This window comes from Natrix helvetica, assembly GCF_964273705.1.
Source record: "Natrix helvetica genome assembly, chromosome: 1".
Taxonomy (NCBI): Eukaryota; Metazoa; Chordata; class Lepidosauria; order Squamata; family Natricidae; genus Natrix; species Natrix helvetica.
In genome coordinates this window covers 272317864-272337112 of record NC_138548.1, presented here as the reverse complement: position 1 = coordinate 272337112, position 19249 = coordinate 272317864, and positions in this window count along the sequence as shown.

The following is a 19249-nucleotide window of genomic DNA, read 5'->3' as shown; positions in this document are numbered from 1 at the left end:
GTGGCTTGCTGGCCATGTGACCAGGTGGGAGTGGCTTGCTGGCCATGTGACCAGGTGGGAGTGGCTTGCCAGACATGTGACTAAGTGGGAGTGGCTTGGCAGTCATGTGACTGTGTGGGTGTGGGCAACTTGTAAAATGTGGTGAAACTCACTTAACAATGCTTTTGCTTAGCAACAAAAATGTTGGCTCAGAAACTCTGGCATTTGAAGCACGCAAGTCTTAAAGCTGTCAAGTTACAAGACCCTTGCATCCCAACTCTTTAGAAAAATAACCCCCAGGGGTGTTCAAACTTGACAGCTTTAAGACTTGTGGACTTCAACTCCCAGAATTCCTCCTATCGCTCTTCATCTTGATGATATGCAGACGGTCGGGGGGAGAGAGCTGGAACCGGTTGTAACGGCACTGTAGATTTGTGGAACCTCTTCTATAGAAGAGGTTAGAAATGGCAGGAACCCATCCCTGTCTCACTTCCTAGGTACTTGGGAAGTAGTGATCAGTAGACACAAATGTCAAATCCAGTCTAAACATCTTGCTGACTATGCAATCAACCATATGGTAATAATAATCCTTCAAGTCAGTGATGACTTCTGCCTGGATTAGTCCCTGAGGTTTCTTGGCAGGATTTTGGAAGTGGTTTGCCATTGCCTCCTTCCTAGAGATGTGAATGAGTGACTGACCCAAGGTCACTCAACTAACTTCATGCCTAAGGCAGGCCCAGAACCTATTTCTTAGTCTGATGCATTAACTGTTACCAAAGAGGCTAATAATTATTACAGCAGCATCAATAGCAATACTCCATTGCCTCCAATATATCCTGCACCTTATTAAGTGTATAGTTTTCCAGATTTGGAAGGATGGAGAAATTTAATCTGAAACACAATTATCTGCAGTGACAGGCTAGCAGCTGAAGAGCACTTTAATTGAAGGATGAAGTCACACATTCCTGACTCTAGAGTAGCAGTCCCAAAATTTACTGGCTCTGTGGACCAGTAGCAATGGCGACAGTGTTGGGGGATGGGGTAGGGGATAGTTTTGAACTTGTGCCCGCTGCTTGCTCAAATGGAGCTTTTTGTGCTCACCCTCTGCTTGCACAGCCCAGTTCCCAATGAGCTATGGACTGGTACCAGCCGTGGACTGGGAGTTGAGGATCCCCGCTCTAGACTACTCCACTACTCATTTTGGAATGGTGCTATAATTCTGTGCAATGTTAATTATATCAGTAGCAACTCCAGGTTGTTATTACACCAGAAATAAAATATTTATTGGCAAAATACAAATGCATTGTCATTCACTTTGGTTCTGTTCAGTCATTCACACCCTAATCACTTCCTGTCTTGACTACTACAATGTGTTCTAAAAGAGGCTGCTCTTGGAAAGCATCCAGAAGCTTCAATTGGTTCAAAATGAAGTGACCCACATGGTTTGGTGCAGACCTAAATGTGCATGTGTCATCTCTCCTGTGGGAGTTGATTTGCTTCCCAGTCCAATTCAAGATGTTCCCTTCAAAACCTCACATAGCTTGGAGCAAGGTTATTTGAAGGACTCCCACTCACATCTACTCAACCCCTAGAGCAGGGAGGCAGGACATGCTGCAGGTTCTCCCTCCTAAGGAAGTTTACCTAGCAGGACCAAGAAGCTCTGAGCTGATCGCATCGGTGGCGGTTGAGACCCCCAAACTTCTAGTGATGGGGGATTTTAACCTGCCATCGGTGGGAGAAGCATCAGAGGGGGTTCGGGAGTTCATGGCTTCCATGATAGCCATGGACCTGACTCAAATGATTCAGGGCCCGACACACGAGGGAGGTCACACCTTGGACCTTGTTTTTGTCTCTGGCCAGTGGTTGAGTGATCTGGGAGGAGTGAATTTAACCATCACTCCTCTGTCATGGTCAGATCACTCACTCCTCCGACTTGACTTCCCTGGTGCTACCCCTCGCTGCGGGGAGGCGGAACCGGAAAACACTAGATGGTTCCGCCCCAGGCACCTGATGGAACCAGATAGGTTCCAGACGGAGCTTGGGCCACCTCTTGCAGCCTTGACCCGCCCTCGGGTAGAGGACCTGGTGGCCGCGTGGAATAATGCGACTACCGGGGCCTTGAACCGGGTGGCGCCTTTGCGGCCTCTCTGGCGGCAACGATCCACCCTGGCTCCTTGGTTTACCGAGGAGCTAAGGGTGATGAAGCGCCGCAAGAGATGCCTAGAGAGTCGTTGGAGATCCTCCCGATCCGAATTTGACCGAGCACAGGTACGAGCCCATTTAAGGACGTACCTAGTGGCATTGAGAACGGCCAAACGCCAATATTGTGCTGCTCTCATTGCATCCGCAGAGAACCGCCCTGCCGCCCTGTTTCAGGTGTCCTGCTCCCTTCTGTTTCAGAGGCCGCGGGAGGCCCCTCTACAGGGTAGGGCAGAGGAATTTGGGAAATATCTGCAGGATAAAGTTGCTCAAATCCGGAAGGATTGGGTCCCCTTCAGTGGCCCAGTCGAGACGCCAGTGGCGAGTCTTGAGAAACCTTTTTGGGAGGAGTTTGACTTGGTTGTCATCGAGGATTTGGACAGATTGCGTGGACAACTGCGACCTACCACATGTTTACTGGACCCGTGTCCCTCCTGGCTTGTACTGGCATCCTGGGAGGTTACACGCGACTGGCTCCTGGGCCTAGTGAATGCTTCGTTGGGTGAGGGGTCTCTTCCGGCCGCCTTGAAAGAGGCGGTGGTGAGACCCTTGCTCAAGAAGCCTTCCCTGGACCCTACGGAGCTGGCCAATTATCGTCCTGTCTCCAACCTTCCCTTTTTGGCGAAGGTTGTAGAGAGTGTGGTGGCTTCTCAGTTCCGACGACATCTGGAGGAGAATGATTATCTAGACCCGCGCCAGTCCGGCTTGCGCCCCGGGCACAGCACAGAGACGGCCTTGGTCGCGTTGGTAGATGATCTCTGGAGGGCCAGAGATAGGGGTTGTTCCTCTATCCTGGTCCTATTAGACCTCTCGGCGGCTTTTGATACCATCGACCATGGTATCCTGTTGCGCTGACTGGAGGGGTTGGGGGTCCGGGGCACCGTCTTGCGGTGGTTCGGCTCCTACCTCTCCGGCCGGACGCAACGTGTGTTGGCAGGGGAGCAGAGGTCGACCCTAAGCCCCCTTACTTGCGGGGTACCACAGGGGTCGGTCCTCTCGCCACTCCTGTTCAACACATACATGAAGCCGCTGGGTGAGATCATCCATGGTTTCGGGGTGGGATACCACCTGTACGCTGATGATACTCAGCTGTACATTTCCACCCCGAAACACCCCAACGAGGTCGTCGAAGTGATGTCCCGTTGTGTGGAAGCCGTATGTGTCTGGATGGATGACAACCGACTCAAGCTCAACCCTTCGAAGACGGAGTGGCTGTGGGTTCCGGCCCCCCGGTTCAACCAGTTAATCCCATCTCTGGCCATTGGGGGCATTCAACTCGCCCCCGTGGAGCGGGCGCGCAATTTGGGCATCCTCCTGGATGCCAGGCTGTCCATGGATGACCATGTGACAGCCGTGGCCAGGGGGGCTTTCCACCAGGTTCGCCTGGTGCGCCAATTGCGCCCCCTATTGGACCGGGACGCCCTACGCACAGTCACCCATGCGCTGGTGACGTCTCGCCTGGACTACTGTAATGCTCTCTACATGGGGCTTCCCTTGAAATGCACTCGGAGACTGCAGTTGGTCCAGAATGCGGCCGCGCGGGTGATTATGGGGAGTACTAAGTACTCCCATGTGACACCTCTCCTGCGCGAGCTGCACTGGCTTCCTGTGGTCTATCGGGTGCGTTTCAAGGTCTTGATTACGATCTTTAAAGCGCTCCATGGCTCAGGACCTAGTTACTTACGGGATCGTATTCTGCCCCATACAACCCTACGACCCATCCGCTCGCACAGAGAGGGACTCCTCCAGGTGCCGTCCACCAGACAGTGTCATGGGGCGGCGCCTAGGAACAGAGCCTTCTCTGTGGCGGGCCCAGCCCTGTGGAATGACCTCCCCCCGGATATTAGGACCACTACTGACCTCCGCTCCTTCCGTGTAAAGCTCAAGACCCACCTATTCCAAATAGCTGGCCTGGCTCAACCATAACTTCTTAACGCTCCTGATGGGTTTTTTAATTCAGTAATTTTATTTAATGGGATTTTAAATTGTGTTTTTTAATTGTCTTTCACTTATGAGTCTACCTCCTCTATGCACATGTATATGTCTTTGTTTTTTATGTATGTATGTATGTCTTTCTCTGTATTTTACTTGTTTTGATTGTACGCCGCCCCGAGTCCTTCGGGAGAGGGTTGCGGCTAATCAAATAAAATTATTATTATTATTATTATTATTATTATTATTATTATTATTATTATTATTATTATTATTATTATTATTATTATTATTATTATTATTATTATTAGAAGAAGAACCTTCTCCATAGTGGCTCCCTCTCTGTGGAACATCACCTTCTCAGAGATAAGATTGCCCCTCATCTTTCACATGGCTCTGAAAATCTGGGGACACAATGGTTGGATTCAGCCTATCAAGTGGCTTATTTGATTGATTGATGTCAAGGGGGAGGGGGAGCATTGCTTCTTATTGTTTTTATATTGGGTTTTTTTATCTTTGCAATCTGCCAGGAGTCACTGAGAATGAGTTGGGCGACCATATAAATGTTGATGATACAGATTGGTTTGTTTTCTACTTTATACAAAGTCATTGCCTAATAGTTACATTTATTCTATTACTCATGATAGACAGAGGAATCCAGTCCCAAAATGTCTATAAGCCTTCTGATGTATTATAACATTCTAACAAAATAAAGGTAGTCCTCAATTTACAACCACAATGGGACCCAAAATTTCTGTTGTTAAATAAGACATTTGTTAAGTGAGTTTTGCCCCCATTTTACAACTTTTCTTGTCACAGTTGTTAAGTGAATCACTGGAGTTGATGGGTTGGTAACCCAGTTGTTAAATGAATCTAACTTCTCCATTTACGTTGCTTGTCAGAAGGTCATAAAAAGGGATCACATGATCTTGGGACATAGCAATGGTCATAAGTACAAATCAGTTGTCATGCAACCAGGTGCCATCTAAATTTTGATCACATGATCATGGGGATGCTGCAAACATCATAACTGTGAAAACTCGTCATAAGTCACTTTTTTCAGTGCCATTGTAACTTTGGACGTCACTAAATGAACTGTTATAAGTTGAGGACTACCTGTAGTCTCTTAACAGCAAAATCAATGTTATGACACTTTATGCTCCACTTTATTTTTAATTTTAAACTCTTCCCTCTCAAGCTCAGAAGAAAACAGAAGGTTTAAGGAAGTGCCAGAACAAAGACAGTAGACTATTGAGAAAGTGTTTTTACAAAATGAAGAATTAAAGAAAGCTTGATTAACTGCTTTGAAAACTAAAGGGAAGCAGAATATGAAATAACTGTGCCCAACAAACAGTTCAGAAAGTAAAATCTACCCATGTCTCATTTTGAATCCATCGTTCTGAGTTTTACAGAATTTCTGCAAACCACAGCTGCTATGATTCAGCTTATCAATTAAGTTTTGATTTACTATCCAACTTGATTTAAACTTCCCATGCTATTCGGAAAATTGATCCTATTAAATTCAGATCAGTTTCCAACTCAATTTGAAAATAGCCCAAATTATTTGAATAGCTTGGAGAGATTAGATTATTTAGGATTTGATTATCAGAATCAAATTGCCAGTTGTGAATTGCTAGGGGGGAAATGATTTTCTAAATCAAACTGAGGATGGAGGGAAAGAGAGAGGGGGGCATTAGGGGAGTAGGTAGGTAGGTAGGTAGGTAGGTAGGTAGGTAGGTAGGTAGATAGGTAGGTACAGGGAGAGAAAGAATAACTATGTAATAACCATCATAATTTGCGGTGAGACTATAAAAGAATGTAAGAATTCGAAGAGTACTGAAGATCACCTAGTCCAACCCACTGTCCACTACTACAATGTTTCTGATAATGACCCTCTGGTCTCCATTTAAACATCTTCAGAAATATAAAGTTCCTCATCTCTTGAGGAAGTTTCTTACATTGTCAAAATCTTTTAATGTTAGATAAGCTCAATGTCTAATCAATGAATGCCTAATTTTTCACTGTTTCTTGTTCTATGAGACAACTTTAATATAGAAGATGGGTCTATATTAAAATCCTACAGGTATATAAAGACAGTTAGCATATCTCCCTGCATATTTCTTTTTCAGCCTAAGTGTCCCTACTCCTATTTTGTAGCTCATGCATGAAGAAATCCCTTATGCTGCATGGAAGCCTCACTCATACCTGCTGAATTTGACAGACCTAGCTTAAAGCAGATGTTCTGTAACCATTTTGTAAGCTATCTCATAGGAGCTATGTAATATAATACACATTATGATGTCATTACATAAAAGACACCAAAGCATACGGGTGTCAAACTCGATCATGTCACCTGACGTAACGTGACGTATCATGTTTTTTGCCTTTGTGGAGCCGGGGTTGCCCGAAAATGGCCCACAAAACAGCCTGAAAAACAGGCAAAAAACAGGCATGCATGTGATGGCCAGCTGGTCTTTGGGTTTCCGGTGCTTTGGTGCTCATACATGCACACATATGCACACATGTTCCGGTCTGGCACTTCTTAAAATACTTCCAGTGTTAGAGCACCCACAACTTCTGGAGGCAAGTTGTTCCGCTGATTAATTGTTCTAACTATCAGGAAATATCTCCTACGATGCTTTTCTCCTTGATTAGTTTCCATCCCCCTGTACATGAAAGAGGTAGGATTCCCACAACATGGCAAATTAAAAAGAAAAGAGAGAGATTGAAACAATACATTCTATAATGCCATCTCTGGGTTTAATGCAGAAATCAAAATCATCCCCCCTCCCTGCTTACCCTTGGAAGATAGATCAATCTCACAAAAAATATTTAAAAAATATCTAACTTTAGGGGGGGGGGAATCAAGACTCAGTTTTTAACATTAAATTTTACAATAATAACTTGCAGTATTTTTAAATTAAAAAAAAAACTTAAAATATTAAAAGTCTTTTAATGGCAACTGAATCTGACTAAATTACATACAGTAAGGATTTCCCATAGGAAAATGTACAAAAAAGTCTCCAAGCAGAATAAGATGATATTGGTTTGTTGATAATATGGAAAGTTCTGTTGTGAGGAGATAACACCGGACAGAGTTATTGAGTTTATACAGAGAAATAAGCATCACGGACCATAAAATTTAAATTGAAAAAAAAAATGCATGGAAAAATAAAGGATTATTTCTGGCTAGGCTTGTTTACCTATTCCTTAGAGACAAATGGATCCCTGCGGTGAACGTTTTTTTGGCTTGTTTCCTGAAATGTTCAAGATTGTTGTAAATTCCCATTTTCAATCAAATTTTTAAGAGAGCAGCACTACATTTCTCATTTACCTAGCCCCCGTGATGGCAAACCTATGGCACACGTGCCACAGGTGGCATGCAGAGCCCTCTCTGCAGGCACACAAGCCTTTGCCCCAGCTCAGCTTCCACTGCGCATGTGCATGTGCCTCCCGCCAGCCAGTTTATTGCTGTGCATGCGTTGGGACAGGGCGCATGCAGAAGATGCATGCAAATGTGTGGGTGGAGGGGAACACACATGGGGGTCGCACACACATACATGAGGGTGGGGTACATGAGGGCAGGGTGCATGCTTATTACATTATGGGATGTGCACACGACTGGAAAAGGTTAGCCATCACTGACCTAGCCCTAGAACCAGGCTTCTGCCTTTCTTCTGAGAGGATCAGAACCTTGCATATTCAGTAGAGGGAGAGACTGAAGAAAAACTCATTCCTGTAGGTGACTAGAAGAGTATATCTCTTTCCAACAAAAGGGATTCAAATTCAGATTCTGCTGCCTTGATTGGGAAAGGCTTGCAACCTGCAACTTCAGGCATGGACTGTGTATTTTGTGTTAGTCACTTCAGAAGCAGCAAAATGTTTGCCAATTGCTTTGTGCATTGTGGAGAGGAGAATATAGAAATGTTCATTGTGGTTGTAAGTCAAAGACTACCTGTAGTTTAATTGTCAGTTTTCTTTCCAGGAAGTCTCCATTAGCATAAAATGAAATAACTCAAAAAATGCACATAGGAAGGATAAGTCATGCCTATAGACTCATACAAAGACATTGAATGTATACCTTTTCCTATTTGAGGGAGGAAGGGTAGGAGAGGGAGGGAGAGAGGGAGGGAGGGAGAGGGAGAGGGAGGGAGGGAGGGAGGGAGAGAGAGAGAGAGAGAGAGAGAGAGAGAGAGAGAGAGAGAGAGAGAGAATGAACCTTCTTTCTCCCAAATAGGAGAAGGTATACATTCAATATATATATTCAGAAGGCTATAGTGTGTGTGTGTGTGTGTGTGTGTGTGTGTGTGTGTGAACTTCATAGCATTCTGAATAAAAAACATATTAAGGTAGCTCTAAAGCTTGCATGTGAGAAATGAAGTGGCAATATCCTGGCATATCTTCCTTTTGAAGGTTGCTCCTTAGTGAAATGGAATTATCCCTGAAAACCCTTGTTTCTAAGGTCTCAAGTAAATAAGTAATTTGTTTACTTATTTACTTGTACCATATCCAGTAGGCTTAAAGTTATATCATCCATTGCTCTTGAATATATTGTCTTCTATTTATCTAAGTAGTGAGGATAAGTAGGAACAAGAATATATTTTGTATATGCATTTTACTGAAAGCTAGTGTGAATTGGTAATAAGATATTTTTTAAAAATATTTACTATATCTATTTTTAAAAAACACATTTAAATAGAATGAGGTATGACAGCATTATGTATGAAACTCAGCTAAAATCAAGAAGTCCCCCTACTGAATTATCTATGTTCTCTTGTGGCCTCACTTTGTGGCTAGTAGGATAGGTCCAGTTGTTGATCTTCAGTCTTCCCCATTGCATTATGTAGGATAATTCCTGATTTGGATTAAACAGTAGCTGTAAGGATTACGCTTGGATAACGAAAGGAAAGCGCTTTAATCAACTAAATACAAATGTTGGTTTTGCTATTATCTGTTTTATGGACAGATGAGAAGGGAACACATAGGAACAACGGTGCCTGGTGTCACTCTTAAATGGACTTGTCAAATACATGCTGGAGCCATTTACCTAAATACTCACACATGCATAAGCCAGCAAGTCAAGGATTATTTCCCCCACCCCAAATCTCCTCCCACTGTCCCCCATTTGAACCTGGTCTGTTACTTCCTTTGTTTGTTTGTTTTGGAGGTTACAACAGCTAAACAATAAATTAAATGCCCCCCTTTATAAAAGAAGAAGAAGAAGAAGAAGCAGGTGCATCACAAGTTCTCCAATAGGAAACTTTTTTCTTTCTCTTTTCCCTTGCTCCTCTCCCTCTCCCCTCCTCCCCATCTCAAAGAGGGGTATGTTTAATTATGAAAGGCCCCTTCTTGGTTGTAATCCGTTTCCAGTTCAGTTCCTTGGCTGGATAAATCCCTTAAACGTGTTGTCGTTTCTTATTTATTGATTGGAGGTATTTGGGGGTTTAATTGAGCAAGTCGGTCGTGGCCCGGGGCAGGAGTGGCGCTACATGAGCAATTAAATCTGATTAGTCGGAGCCCTTTAAGCCCCAGCTGGGTGATTGATAACCGAGACCAGCATTCCTCAATTGACTCGCTACATCAAAAAGGGAAAGGGCTTAGCCGAGAAATGCTGGAGCCCGGCGTGAAAAATAGCAATGGAGTTGGGCGGATTAGGCTTTTAAAAGGAGTTGAACTAAGAAGAGGAGAAGCGATGGGGGAGGAAAGAAAGAAAGAAAGAGGGAGATCCGCCGACCACAAAGCAAACTCCTCGGGGACTGACTCCGCTTTAAAAAAAAAAAAAACCCTTGTCTGCCTACCGCTTCAAACACCACGCTAAAGTCCAAACCAAAATCGGGCTCCGCCTGCGTGTCCAAAGGGCTCGCAGGACCGCTCCTCGCGTAACTCTCGTCCAAACCCCCTCCCGGCTCTCTCTCTCTCTCTCTCTCTCTCTCTCTCTCTCTCTCTCTCTCTCTCTCTCTCTCTCTCTCTCTCTCTCTCTCTCTCTCTCTCTCTCTCTCTCTCTCTCTCTCTCTCTCTCTCGGGAACTGCGCCTGCGCTCATAAAACTTTCGAGAGTTTCTTCGGCGCGTTTGTTCTGCCCGCCGTTCGCAACTTTCCCAATCTTTGAAGGGAAGAACTTCTCTTTGTGAGCCGAAAGCCGCGATGCCGCGGCCCTCCTCTCAGCCCGGCTCTTTCCTTCTCGTAGAAACCTGGAGGAAGGACGCCGAGCTTCCAAATTCCAGCCAAACTGGGGCGTGGAAACTGGATGTAGGGGTCACTGGGCTGCTGACATTGTTATTGTTTACCTATTTTCATCCAAAGTAGTCCAAAGAGTAGAAATAGTGCTCTCCCCCTCCTCCTCCCGGTTTTAGCTTCACGACGCTTGCGAGGGATGAGAGACTAGTCTGGCTTCATGCCCTCCCGCCAAACGAGAACGTTCCTTTTGGGTGTAACATGTTGGATTAATCCTGAAAATGAAACTGAAGATCCTGAAGATGAAACTGAAATACTTTGGCCACCTAATAAGAGGGAAGGACTCCCTTGAGAAGAGCCTCATGCTGGGAACGATTGAGGGCAAAAGAAGAAGGGGATGACAGAGAATGAGGTGGCTGGATGGAGTCACTGAAGTTACAGTAGGCATGAGCTGAAGTGAACTCTAGAGGATGGTAGAGGACAGGAAGGCCTGGAGGAACTGTTGTCCATGGGGTTTGATGGGTCGCAACTAACAACAACAACAATGTTGATGAATCTAGCCAACCTGGTTTAAAACATTTAACGACTTAATGTGTTGTGTACATTATTGGTCAAGCTGCAGTGAACAAACCACGATTGGGAAGATGCCAATCTAGCTAGACGTTAGCCAAGTTTTAACACATCCAAAGGAAAGGGGATGGATTCTGAGCGAACATCGCAGCTCCCCTCCCCACCACGCCCGTTCAGGGATTTGCAGAGCAACCTAATTTTTTAAGATCGGCTGTTAACTCCCGGGGAAATGAATACAGGAGAGCTTTTGCCTCCGGGACAATTTTCTTTCCGCCGACCCGAACCTCTCTCAAGATACGGAACAGATGCTGTAACTCATTTCTTCTGCGTCGCCTTCCTCCCCATAAAACCATGGTTTAAAGGGCATCCCCATTAAACGTGCGGCTTTGAGCAACTCCTTAACATTTACCTGCCCTTTGTTCACAGATGAGGTTGCTCCACAATGGAGAGGGCTAATATTGTTAAATATTGAGGATGCCTAAAACTTTGGGGACTTGTATGGTAACCATGATCACTAAATAGGAGGCACCTAAGTGTTTTTAAGAGGTATAGCTGAGTAGGTGTTGGAAATCTGCAGGCCTGTATTTGTCCTGAGGCGCTGGGCTTGTCCAGGGTGCTCCTTTCAGGGCGATGTGGACGAGCGAACCAGGTTTGTTTGATGAGGGAAGAGAGGGAGGTGGCAGTGCTTCCATTATAGGACGTGAAGCTAAACTGACTAACTTATTAAAGTTATTTTGAGTCGCCGAAGGAGGATTTCTAAACCCGACACTGGAATCAATAAAATTAACAATATTGGTCCCGTGAATTTCAAATCCCCACCATCGCCACTGATCTAAGAAAGCCGAGCCATTTTCTCTCCCTGATCCAGAGAAACCGTATAATGGGTGCAAAGCTATGGAGCAAGGCCTGCGCTTATCTAGTTGTTGGTCACTCCAGCTAAGCGGAGAGCCCTGGGGGCCAATTCACCCAGTTCCACCTTCTTTAGAGCGCCGAAATGCTTCGAAGCTTGAGAAATTCAAAACATTTGAAAGGGGTTGGGGTCACTTGACAGGGAATTCGGAACTTTTTACCGAAACAAAACCAGGGCTGGTAGGAATGTAGGAGGGTTTCCGAGGGGGGAGGGGGCGAAAAGAAATGGCCGTAATCAGGAATTTCGATAGCATTTCTCAGGAACTTTCTACGTGTCTGGTTCCGAGTAATATTTTGATTCCCGAGTTGACGGGCTTTCGAAACAAAACTTTTGCTGGAAAGGTTTCGGCTTTCCTTTTTCGGAGCAGAGGGAGGGCAGTAGGGGCTACCGGCCTCGCGCTCATTTTCTTAACCTCTCATATTTTTCAGCCAAACCGTGAAAAAAAGGACTGACGTCAGCGGCGCAAAAAATCACCGAACAGAACATACAACCCTGAGCTCAGAAGGAGGGCCAGGGATCTTACTGTTTCCCGCGGGCACATCCCAGACTCCCCTGGGATCTGATGCAGGCGATTCAGCTCCGATCACAAAACCCTCACAACCAAGTTACTGAACTGACCCACTCCCGGGGATCTTCTTCTCCCCGTACATCCTACCACCACCGACCAGTTACCAACTGAACAACCGGCCTGAGTTCGCCCAGTAGTACATTTAACGCCACAGAAGTTTGACAGAAGAGAACGTTGACCAAACTTAGCATGTGGTGTAAACGCAGCTTTAACACACCCGGGGAAGTATGTCTTGTGAACTAGGGCAATAAGGTGCTGCGACAGGTGCTGAGAAGGCAACGTTGCGCTCGTCCAAGAGGGAGATGGCTTCGGATCAGCCTTCCCCAGATCAATGCTCCCCGTGCAGCCCGAGATTTAAGGACCGGGGGAAACTTAAATAGAATAGAGCTGGGAGGGAACCTGGAGGTCTGCTCTAGCAGGATACTAATCTATACCATTTCAGTCATTCCTTGAAAACCTCCAGTAATGAAGCACCCACAACTTCTGAAGGCAAGCTGTCCCACTGGTTAATTGTTCTCACTGTTAGAAGGTTTCGCCTTAGTTCCAGGTTGCTTCTCTCCTTGATTAAGTTTCCAACCATTTTTTCTTGTCCTGCCCTCTGGTGCTTTGAAGAATAATTTGACACACACACACACACTTCTTCTTCGTGGCAGCCCCTCAAGTACTGGAATACATGGAGAACACGGAGTTGGATTGGCTTGCACCAGCATCCCTAAAAGAAGAGGCCGTAGACAAGAGAGGCCGGCCTAAGTTCATTCACACGTGCTAGGGTTACTTGCAGAGCAAAGTGTCAATGGTTTAAAAAGATCCGACTTTGTTCTGCTCGGGTACTGAACAATGCAATGATGTATTAACCATTAAGCAAACCAAGCATATGATTAGGGTACCAGGCCCAAAGTGGGCACCGCAAAGTTCAGAAAGAAAATAAAAACCAAATGAAGATTTATACAGTATGTACAAAGGAGGGGGGGGCACCAAGATTTGTCAATGCTTAGGGCACCCAGTGAGCCTTAATCCGCCACTGGATCAATGCATAGGATGGCTGCTGTCCCGGCCGACTGATGGGCCAAGCCTGTGGGAATTCGCCCGAAGGGATTTGACGGCCGCCTCCTCTGAAGTAAGAAACCTCCGGATCCGAAGCCTGTGGGGATTTCTTGTCTCAACCTCCCCCTCCAGTCGTCGTCCCCCCCCCCCCCCGCGCGCGCCCAGCACTGGGGGAGGCCTGCGGAGCAGCAACAGCAAGAGACGCTGACTTTCAACAAGGATCAAAACAACTTGAGAGCAGAAAATCAGAGGAGGAGGAGGAGGAGGAGGAGGCACCGGGGGCGGGGAGGAGGGCGCCAGCGGGATCCGGCCTTCTCCAAAGCCTTCCGTCCCCGCCGGCTTCAATATTAAGCCCCCTCCCCACCCGGGAGTCCCAGCCACTGTCTTAATTGGTGCAACCACCCATAAAAAAGGTGGGTTGAAAGCCGCACTCTTCGCCTCTGTTGCAAACAACAACAAGTCCCGTAAACACAATTGTTAGCTTGGCCTATTGCCTCTGGTAAATTACAAAGCATTAAAAAATAATGCTTTTCATATTAGGCAGTAATTAAAGGTTGGGACAGCTTGAAAACAAGCGCTGGGTGGGGGGAGGGGGCCGAATCAAAGAAAATATAAAAATGTTCTTTCAAGAGTTATGGGAGGCTAATAAAGTATGTCTGTTCGGGAGAACCACTTTGCCCCCAGCTACAGCCAAACTGGAGCCGCGGCAATTGCCTCCAATAAGACAATGATATTCCTTTCTCTGCTATTAAAAGGCTCCCAGTGCAAACTTAAAATGATTTATTTAATTTAAGAAATTATGAGGTGTAACTTCAAAGCGTAAGCCGTTAGTAATGGAAAACACCAGGTTGTTTCAAATTATAATAATAATTGTTTGGAATACACTGACATCAAAGTGCTTTCATCACCAAATAAAATATAGCCCAGACCCCGAGATCCAGGGGAGTTTATCGAGTAGACATTCTCTCTCTCTCTCTCTCTCTCTCTCTCTTTCAGAGAGAGAGAGAGATGGGGGGCGTGTGAGTGCGTGCGTGTGTTCATTATTTCCTTATCAAGAGACATTATTTTAGAAGCGCTTTTTCTCAGCTTTGAAGTTTTGACAGTCTTAAATTAGCTTTATTGCATTTCTTTTTCTTGGCTCGCCTACGGGAGATTATCTCGGCTGTTTCTATTTCATTCTGATCGGAGTTTTCTTCCCCTCCTCTTCTTGCTGTTTCCAGGGTACTCGCGTTTGTTATTTAACACAACACCTTGAGAGTCCAGAATCGACAATTCAAACTCATTAAAAAGTAAATAACTCTCCCTTCCCTCCCCTCCTTCGTTCTGAAACGCTTCTAAAGCAACCCCAATAACGAATGGGGAGGGGGGGTTGATGAGTTTAAACAAACTTCAGAATATTGGCATATCGACCATATTAAAATCAACAAGGGAATATTTCTAAAGAACATGGGCCTCCTCTCCTTGTGATTTTTTCCCCCTTCTTAATTTCAAAGACGAGTCGGGCTTTATTTTAAAAGAAAGGGAAGAAGCGCTGTTTCTACAGCGAATATTTTCCCCCCGCTGTAAGGGATAGAAAACAGGTTTCGTTTCTAACGAGGCTTCTAACCTGCTTCGTTCGCTCTCGATACTGGCCTTCACGGACACCAACAGCCGTGCGGGATTGGGGGGAGGAGGGGCGAGAGGCGTCTCTTCAAAGACAATGCGGAGAGTTGAAAGCCCTCGGGGGGGGGGGATATCCAGGCATTCACTGATGTGATGGGAGAGGGGAGGGACGGTCCTCTGGAGCATTAGAGATCGAGAGTTCCCCTGAAAGCTGCAGGTACAAAAGTTTGTCTGGTTATGTAACAGCAAGGCGGATTTTTAGAAACCTGCGTCTGCCCACCTTCCCTTTCCAGAATCTAGACGAGAGAGAGGGGGGGAGGGAGGGAGGGAAGGAGAGAGAGAGAGAGAGAGACTCACACAAAACACGCATTTTGCTGTTCCCCACATCCTTGAGATGGAGGTCGAGAACTTAATAGTGGCCAATGAGGCGGAAAACGGGCTTTCTTCCATAGGATAATGACCAATCTCAATGAGTTGCAAGGCTAAAGCGGGTCTCCTGATCCCTGAAAAGTGAGGATCCCGACTCGGTGGCTATCCGTGAGCTGAGAGAGAGGCAGAAAGCCTGGGGACCGTCTCTCTACCCCGTCCCCCCTGTGATCCCAGCTGGATTCCCTAGATCTGAGAACAGGGACAGCTCTCCGTAAGGCGAGCCTTAGTAGAGATACGGGGAAACATCCCGTGAAAATCAATAGGCGAGACGCTGTCCTTCCTAGACCACGAATTGGGCGTCCCGCCTCAGATTCGCCCTTGGCCCTCAGTCCACCGTTTTCCAGTTGGGTGTTCTCCTGGCCCGTCCTAACATCGGCAACAAGTGAACCGCTTTTCAAAGCATCTCTACCTATGAAATGTATGAAGCCTCCTCCTCCTTCCCCTCTCCCTCTCCCTCTCCCTCTCCCCCCTCCCCCCTCTCCCTCTCCTCCTTCTCCTCCTCCTCCTTCTTCTTCCTCCTCCTCCTCCTCCTCCTCCTCCTCCTCCTCCTCCTCCTCCTCCTCCTCCTCCTCCTCCTCCTCCTTTTCTCCAGGAAATTTGCCCCTTTTAGACCGAGTAGACTAAAAAGAGTTTGCACCTGCCCCAGTTCAGTGCGACTTCCGACATGAATGCGATTCCAAGCCCTCCCCACTCCTTCCCTTCCCTTCCCTGAGCCCAAAAGTAGATCGGGCAGATTAAAAAACAAGTCCTCTCTAGTGACAGTATTTCAGTTTTCAGTTTTCAACCTCTTGGACTTTCAGAAGCATTTCTGCCACACCGTGATTTGAGTCAAAAGGTCCAAAACAACCCAAGGAACAAATAAGATCAACTTCCGACTCATCATGGATAAAATTGATAACGTTTTCTGAGAGTTTTCCAAATGCTTGGAACGTCATATACATATGAACTTATACTGGCCAGGTATGCAACAATGGGCCTTTGCAAGATTGACTTTAAAGAGGGGGAAAGAGTGGGGTGGGTGAGGGAGTTGAAATAGCAAGCTCCGTTGAACAAAAGATCTTTTTCTGTCTTCACGAGGTGCAGGTTTTCTTGTACTCACTCAGACCCATTTCTGACCCATTCATATTTATCTGTATTTTACTTTAATGGAGGCATAAGATCGGATTGTTTTACTTTTAGCTTTCCTGTTCCCTAGAATTAACAATCACCATAAAAAGGAGAGGAGATTCTAATGCCAAAGAGAGAGAGAAAGGCAGAAAAAACCCATCACGAGCAATACAGGTTTTGGGACCAGCAGTCGGAAGGGAAGCCACTATAAAGATTGGAGGAGGCTCCCCACCCAAGGCAGGGACCCAAGGATTTCCTCACATAGACGAATTGAGTCGAGAAGAACTTCCTCTCAAAGAAACATACAATCGCAGGGTCAGAAAAATCATTTTCTTGCTCATTAACTTAGTATATGTAATGGGCATACACCTGTCTTGACTGCCACAAACATGTCCTAACCCACAAGGTAGTAATTGTAGTAATAGTTTGCAGTAGTGACGGCAGCAGCAATGATGGGGCGTGTTCTCATCATTTTATAATAGAGTTGTTTCTGGTTCCAGGAACCTTTTCTTGGCTGTCCCTTAAATATTCCGAATTTTCAAGGTCCAAGCCCGAATCAGCTGCCGCCTGAAGAAAGCTTTGCTCTTAGGAAAGCTGTCAGAAATGCACCTCACAGAAACCGGACTTGGTCATGGGATAGATTTCAGGAGCGCAAGTGGCTGTTGAGTGAAAAAGTTTTCAGATCGGGAGGGAGATTGGGCTACGCCTTGGTGGTCGCATCCCTGCAGCGGTCCACAAGGAGCACTCCAAATGGGGGGAAAAGAGGAAAGAGTAGAGTAGAGTAGAGTAGAGTAGAGTAGAGTAGAGTAGAGTAGAGTAGAGTAGAGTAGAGTAGAGTAGAGTAGAGTAATAATTTGAAAATCACAACCCCCTTCTTTATAGGGAGCACATGGCTGGAGAAGCAGAGCGTCAAGCAGCCTCTTGAAAGAAGGGAACATCCCTGTCATTAGGGTCAAAGTTACCCCTTTGAGGAAGCTTGTTATCGCCCCGTCGCCGCAATGCTATATATCACTAGCGAGGAAATGCCTTTGTCAAAGCTGTCCATCTTTCGGGAGAACCGCGACGGAGAAGCGCTTTCTTTCGAGATTCTCCCGCCCACTCCGCTCCGCCCCTCCAGCCCCCAGAAATTAACGTGGCCTTTAGTTCGGGGCGGGGGACCCCCAACAACAAATCTGTTCGATTTCTAGGGAGATGAAGGAACTCAACGCACACAACACCGCATGCTGGGGAACCCAGAGGAATTTACTTCGGAGTTTGCAAGCTCCGGATCAGAGAGCTTTTGATCACTAGAGGGGTTGCGGGTGGGAGGGAAAGAGAGCCCATCATGTGTGCCAGATCAACCTGGCTTTTCTAATAAGCCCGGACTGAACCTCCTAAACCTAGATTTAAAGGAGCTTCAGCGTTGGCACAACCTAACGGGGGGGGAGGGAGTGGAGGACCGGATTGTGATTACAGGGGACGCCCCCCCCCAGCGCTCCCCGGTTGCGGGTGGGTCGCGCTGGAGGCTGCTGAAGCTGGAGGCTGCTTAAGTTCTGCTCCGAAGACATCTCGACGGCTTCGGTGGGTTGGGTTTACTTTCCTCTCTGGCCCCGCTAACCCTAACCCTAACCCTAACCATACTGTACAAATCTTTATTTCTCAACTTTGCGGTGCCCTAAGCACGTGCTTAGTCTGCTTAATGGTTAATGCACCACTGAGTAAGATCTGGTTTCTCTGGGATCCCCATCAGAGAGCTACTTTTGACAGTAATTCGGTGGTCCCGATTCAGGAACCCACTCCCCTTTAAAAAAAAAAGTTTTCGCAGCTTCTTACGGAAAGGCCGGAGAGGGTAGCGGGGGAGGGGGCGCATCACTCCTCCACCCTGACTCTCGGAGGAGCTGCGGTAACCATCTGCCTGTCTCCGGGACAGCGTCCCTTTGGAGCCGCGACAGAAACTGCCCATAAAGGGCAAGGCGCGATTCTCTCGGCTCGGATCGCAGCAGTTACAGAAGTGCTGGGGTGAAATTAGAGGAGGGTCGGGAGAGGCAGAGCAGCTGGGGAGCGGTCTCGCCCTTCTACTCCTGGCTCTTCTGAAGGCCCCTCCCTGCCCCCTAGAGCCCTCCCAGACTTCCCAGCGCAGAGATTTTCCGGGAATCCTCTCTTGACCCCCTTTGGCTGGCTAATATCTCCCCTCCCTTGGCGCAACCCTTTCTCGGGAAAGCCAGGCTGTATGGAGCCTCCTTGCTCCCCGCTACGTCATTAATTACATGAATTAATTGAATCGACTCGAATGTTCAGCTCAAGCCATTCCTGCTTTGGTCTTACTGTGAATGTTTTCAGCGGAATGCTTGGTTCTGCGCCTTTCATTAGTGGAAACTAGGAGAATCTGGTTAATTCTGGCAAGGATGGATTTGATGGATGTAAATCCTTTTTCCTTTTAGAAAAGGAAAGTCATCCACTTTGGCAAATTCCTACTGACATTATTTGGTGCTGTATACTTCAGGAGCATTTTTTTTAAAAAAAAAATGCATTATTAGAAGGAACTATTGGAACAGACTGTGGAGAGCATGGGTGGAAAAAATTAAGAGAGTTGATGATAACTCAGGAGTAGAGGGTTTGATCTATTTTCTTCCAGGCTTTTGTTTAGACATCTCAGAGCAATCGCTGCAAAAATGTGTGTGTGTGTGTGTGTTGGCCAGTATAGACACCTGGCCCTTCTGCATAGCTAATCCTCCTGTTCCTATCAAGGCAGAAATC